This window comes from Anas platyrhynchos, chromosome 1, assembly GCF_047663525.1.
Source record: "Anas platyrhynchos isolate ZD024472 breed Pekin duck chromosome 1, IASCAAS_PekinDuck_T2T, whole genome shotgun sequence".
Taxonomy (NCBI): Eukaryota; Metazoa; Chordata; class Aves; order Anseriformes; family Anatidae; genus Anas; species Anas platyrhynchos.
In genome coordinates, this window is record NC_092587.1 from 7,665,554 (window position 1) to 7,671,760 (window position 6,207).

The following is a 6,207-nucleotide window of genomic DNA, read 5'->3' on the forward strand; positions in this document are numbered from 1 at the left end:
GCACCCTGCTCTGGGTGGCCCTGCTGGAGCAGGGTGGGACCAGATGGGCCCAGAGGTCCCTGCCCACCTCAGCCATCCTGGGACTTTTTTATGGTGAGAGCTGTTTTCATCTAAAGAACTGATCTGATCAGGACGAATCTAAGCTCAGACACTGCTGCGTCCTCTGAGCTGCATCCTCTTAGCGAAATACATTTCTCCACCGCCCTTGCTGAAAAAGAACAGCACCGAATTGGAGCTCCATCGCGCCCTGCTTCATTAGAACATAATGAGGCAGAATCAGGGGCTTTGCTGGCACCGCTCAGCAATTCACCACCAGGACCATCCTCCGAGCCAGCAAAGCAGGAGAGCTGCCAGCCCCTCCTGCAGCATGTGGCACTGGCTCAGGGTCAGCGCAAATCTACAGGGCTTTACCGAGCAGTCTGCCATCACAGCAGCATCTGGTGCACTAACCAAATCTGGAGTAGCCCCAAAGGGAGCAGGGGCACGCAGGGCAGGAGCAGCAGCTGAACGACACCGGAGCAGAGCTGCTCCGGCACTGCCATTCCTGAGGGCTGCAGGGAGCGTTAATGGGCCCCATGTGCTCCAGGAATGCGCGGCTCTGCGTGGGCTGGGAGATTTATGCTCGTGACACGGGGGGGGGAACTTCCTGACTCAGAGCTAATTGCTTTGGCCTGTGAGCGGCTCTGCTCCGAATTACCATAACGTTACTGAGCTGCAGACCTAAAGGCACGGCAAAGCCGAAGAGGGGTGGCCAACCTGCGTAAGACGCCGCTGGTTTAGCCTCATGTTTCTGAGGGTTTGGAACATGCAGCATTTTTTGTTTTACGCAGTTTGTCTTTAGTTGTCATTTAAGTGTCACATAAAGATGAGACTGGTCTCATTATGGTTGTTTTCTAGTGCATGCCTCCAACAGGAGCCAACACTGAAGGTATGCAGAAGACTGTAGGAGCAGAGCAAACCTACAATGCTTCCACAGTCCTCAGTAAGTTATGGCACGTGCTGAGCCACAGATGATGTCTTATTTTAGTAACTTTTAGTGATTTCAATGATTTTTATTAATTTGTCCATTATGAACTCATATAAACCGCTCGCAGTACAAACATCCCACTACTTGACCAAACTGTGTGAAGGACTCCCTTCTTTCACTTGTTCTGTATGTGCTGTTTGTCACTTACTACACCTTCAATGTTATTTAGGTGATTTTCTTCTTTTAAGCACAGATTGTAGCAAAATTGAATTGACAGAATTCTATTCCTTAGACCAGAGTCAGCGATCCAACTGTCCCATTTCTTGCTTAGCTCTGGCTGCTGGCCATCAAACCCGAAGCTGGACTCCCCTTAGGGAAAGCACCGAAGTGTCTGCCTGAGACGAAATCAGCTGAAGATGTGAATGTTCAGTCGTAAACTCAATGGTTGGGGAACTTTGCTTTTACCTGAAGCACTCAACAAAGGTTTGGATGCTCAAACAACGAGAGGAAACATGGAAAAAAAAATGTAGAAGGATGTACTGAAAAAAGAGAGGAAAACAACTCTGAGAGAGGGAAAATGAGTGGCACTGAAAAGCTCTGGGGAAGGCACATGCACAGAGGTGTAGTAATAGGTGGAGATGCCAGTGGGCTGGAGGAAGGAAAAAAAAAAAAAAAAGCAAGAAAAAAAAAACAACACCATGATTATGATTGAGGTGGTTTGAGCCCAGTTTGCAATTCAAATGTGTGCACAGAAATAATAAAAGTCCCAGACAACAGGAATATTAAAAATTGAATATTAAAAATATGGTCCCTTTTTAAGGGACACCCCACCACCATGTGATGCACAGAATCTTTATTCTCCAGCCCCTTGTCAATGCAGAATTATCAGTCTCCTCTGTGAACCTTGAATACTTCTAATTCATTCCTGTGGTTCCTTGAGCATCCAAACGAGACAGAAATGTAGTTAGTTAACTTATTTAGGAATGCCTTCTCCTTTTTCCTGCACTGCTCACATTGCAGGGTATTGCTGGCATTGTTTAAAGTATTACTGGGAAATAATACTGCTCTGTGCATTATAAATAGAAATCAGAGAGCAAATGAAATTAAATGTGGACTGAAAAGCACAAATTCCTGCACTGAACAGTCTGTGTGTCTGAGAGAAAATAGAAAAACTTGGTTAGGTTTGCCCATGGCCAGCCTAATATGACCTTCAATCTTTTTTTAAATGTGGTATTACGTGTCTATAAAATGTAACGTCATCTTGAAACTGAAAACAAAACCACTAAAATAAGATCTCTCCAGAGCATCCAAATTATTGCAAACTGCAAAGTGCTTGGAATTACGCTTGCCCAGTGTTCTTGTGTAGCAGGTAACTGAACAGCAGCTTACACAAACACACCACCAGAGTTATACGGACAACAATTTGCAGAACAAATGAAGGGCAGGTCTATGAAGGACAGGTCAGCAGCAAATCTCCACCTTGCTTATAAAAAGCCTTCGTCTGTAGGAAAGATTACGGTGATGTTCCACGTCCTTAAACTGTGTAAAACAGCACCTGTGCTGCCGCTTCCCACTGTTGTTAGCTTCTTTTTGTATAATATGTTGACTAATTTTCTGGATTTTTGTAGTTTTGTTTCCAGTTGTACCTTTCACAAGAACATTGTGGGCACTTTTGGTGGCAATTAGAGTGAAGAGTGTCGAGTTCGCAATGATTTCTATCATTTTCCACTGAGGTAGCAAGGCCTTTTGGAACATTAAGATTAATCTTCTCTGCTTCCTGGTTCCTAAAGATAGCAGGAGGCTCCCCCTTAACTGGACTGCAAGCTCATTTCACAGCTAAAAGCTCTTCATTAAGAATGATCTGTTCCTACCTCTCCCTGACTTCTTCCTCAGCTGGCTTCATCTTTGGCATTTTAGAGAAAGATTTTGTCTCCCCAGCACTTTCCATATCAATACTCAGTATGAGCTGCAGGAATCCAGCCTGTTCATTAAATGTTTCCTCTGAAGGCATCTTCGGGGGCTTACTGAGGTCAAAGAGGATCCTGTGCAGACCTGGAGCTTATTTCATGACCGGTGCACATGATGCTACATGCATGGCACCGCTCCATCCACTCTTCCTTATGTGGGTTGAGGGTATGAAAGAGCCGGGGCTGAGAAAATACTTACTACACAACAAAGCTTTATTTTAATTACACTCCCGTGCTTTAAAAACATAGCCATGTTTCACAGTCATCATTTGTACTGTGAATTTGTGGGAAAAGTATTTACTTATCTTGAGACAGCCAGTGCAATACAGCAAATGGGAGCTTAATAACTTGTTGATTACTTTAGAAATGTTGCCTTGTAAAAATATGTAGAAATAAGTGATAATCAAGGCCGAAAGGATTACTGCTGTTGATTTAAAAGCTTTCTGAGGCAGATTCAAAATCCCAAAGCTAGAGCATTTGTTTTAGCATATAAAAATGCACAGAACAAACTGGCGAAGTCCTTGTTCGAACAACTGGCAGGCAAGTAGCAATAAATCATGAAAATAACATTTCCTAAACTTTCCTTTTTAATAAATTAGGTGTTGTTTGTAAAATAGCCCGGGAGAGCACACTATTACAGAACTGCTAGCTAGGTAACGAGCCAAATCCAGCTCTACGTTTTGGCCGAGCTGCACCAGGGATGAATTTGGCTCCATCCCTCTATAAACATGAATCAAGCTGTTTGCATTTTGTCATTACATTGCCCTGACCCAGGAGAATACATTTCCTTGGCAACTACAGCTAAGGACCTGACAAAAGCCCTACATATTATCTGCAGCATTTTTTTTTCTTCCTTAACGAAAGCTGTATTTTCCCAGCCCGACTCCTCCCCGAGTAAGGAAGATTAAGGGGCCCATCCAGCTTCCTGCGACACTAGAGATAAAATTTCCAGTGGTTTTGATGGCTACAGCAGAGCTTACTTAGTTTTGCAATTATTTGTCGGATTGAAGGTGGCTGTGCTGGGAGCACTCTGGGGTTCCAGGTGTTCGAGCAGGATTACACCAGCTAATGGGGATTTGGGGGGAAATCCACCAAAAGCAAGAGCTACACAGGTGCGTCAGGATCGCACAGAGATATTTAACCTAGAGACTCACAGAAGACTTTTCTACATGTCAAGGCTTTCATCCAACCAAAATTTTGGTCAAATCGATGCTGGCTACATCCAAAGGACCCATGTGGCTGTGCAAAGCAGCTGGCCCAGGCTTCAGGTCACACTCCCTTTGCTGTTTCCTTAGATATAGGGTGCTCTTGTATCTTACAGGCATTGCAGGAAGAAATGCTACAGTTCCTGGGTGTCTCTCTGTAGTCAAATTTGCCATTGGGAAATGGGCTGGTTGATCTTCCCTTTCGCTAGACAGTGGGATCTTCAGGCTCTTCTCCCAGTTGGTTTATCTACAGCAGAGCTTGGGTCCTGGCTACCCCTTTAGGAGAGGCTGTAATCTTTGCCATCATCCTTCTAATATGTCAAACAAAAAATCAGTATGTACCCCCTCATGTCTTTATACTCTATGAAATACTTTGATGAAAGTAAATCATTTTCCCAAAACCTTATCAGACTTCTCCTCCCGCTCCAATATAAACCAAGACTAACTATGAGTATAGCTAATAATACCAGCTATTTCCATCATGGTTTTTCCCTAATATCACATGTTAGGATGCGAGGAACAGCACGTGCAAATCTCTGCTCTGAGCTGTGCAGAATGCAACCCCTTCCTTTCGAGAAAACATTTGCAAGAAGCCTGTCAAACGTCATTTTCAGAGGAAACCTCAATGAGTGTTTCGGGATTGATGCACCCAGGCTGTGCCCGAGAGTGGTGCCTTTGCTCCCTTCTGGTGAGCGGAGGTGCTGACAGTGCAAGCTGAGGAAGGATGGAGCTTTTTTCTTCTTTTTTTCCTTTTTTTCTCTTTTTTTTTTCTCCTTTTTTTTCCTTCATTTTTTTTTCCTTTTCTTTTTTCTTTTTTTTTTAGGCTGGCTGAGCCCCACTGCATCCCCTGACATTACAAGGTGCCAGGAGGCAAATCCCAGCCGCTGCCAGTGGCACCAGAGAGGAGTGCTTCACTGACTGCACCTCACAAACCCACCCAGGTGCTATGTGGAGGTTTCACCTGACTGATGGCAAGGCAGAAATATCAGGAGAACAAAGCAAAATTGATTTTCCTCCTCTGTTTGCTTGCATGGCTACACGATAACCCCACTATCGGGATCAGCAGCCCTATTCCATTCTCAAAACGAAGCAGCCACTGCCACCACATTGAAAAAGAGCCTGAACCTGCTTTTGGCTGCTTTTGAGAATTGGTCTGGGGGGGATTTCCACATCTGTTTCCTCCATTCGCCCCGTGTTCACAGCCGTGGAGCAGGAAGAGCATCGCTCTGCACAGCAGCCGCGAACCTTCGGGGCGCCAGCCTGCGAGCACGCCTGGAAGTCCTTCGCACTTCATCTTCTGCAGCTTTGAAAACACGGATTGCTATTGAAACAGCCCAAGGTGCTGCGTCGGGGCAGGAGGCTGAGTGGAGAGGGGGTTTGCTTGGGGTTTAATACGGAAAAAAAAGAAAGAAAAAAAAAAGAAAAAAGAGAAGGAAGAAAGAAAATTTAAAAAAAAAAAAAAGAAGAAGAAGAAGAAGAGAGAAAAAGAAAAAAGAAGAAGAAAAAGGAAAAAAAAGGAAAAAAAGGAAAAAAAAAAAAAGGGAAAAAAAAAAGGAAGAAAAAAAAAGAAGAAAAAAAGGAAAAGAAAAAAAAAGATGAAAGCTCCATCCTTCCTCGCTGCACATTACTGTTGAATCTTGCATGTTTATTTGCTGTAACAAGGTGTATCTCTCCTTCCGAGGCTTCAGAGGGTATAAAACCATGTTGTTCTTCCTCACACATCCCCTCCTCACAAGTAATGCTTATGAGCAACGAAAGACAAACATTTGTCATTCAAAACCTCCTTCCCGACTGACGTCTAGGCATCCGTCCCTGCCTCTTACTCTAAACCCAGATAAGCTGTCTTACTGATTTCTTTCAGCTCATTTTCACTTTCCAAAACTCGAAACTTGCACGCTGCTGAGCCCTTGAGACTTGGTTAAAAATAGCCTGTGTTGAGCCAAAAAGACCAGCAAGGTTTCCTCTGCCCCAACACAAAACCTGCCCGTTACTTAGCATCTTGTCAAGAGCTGATCTCAGGGAGGACAGGGTGTCACTTCAGAGGCCAGCTCTTCAGCTTCGGCCTCCC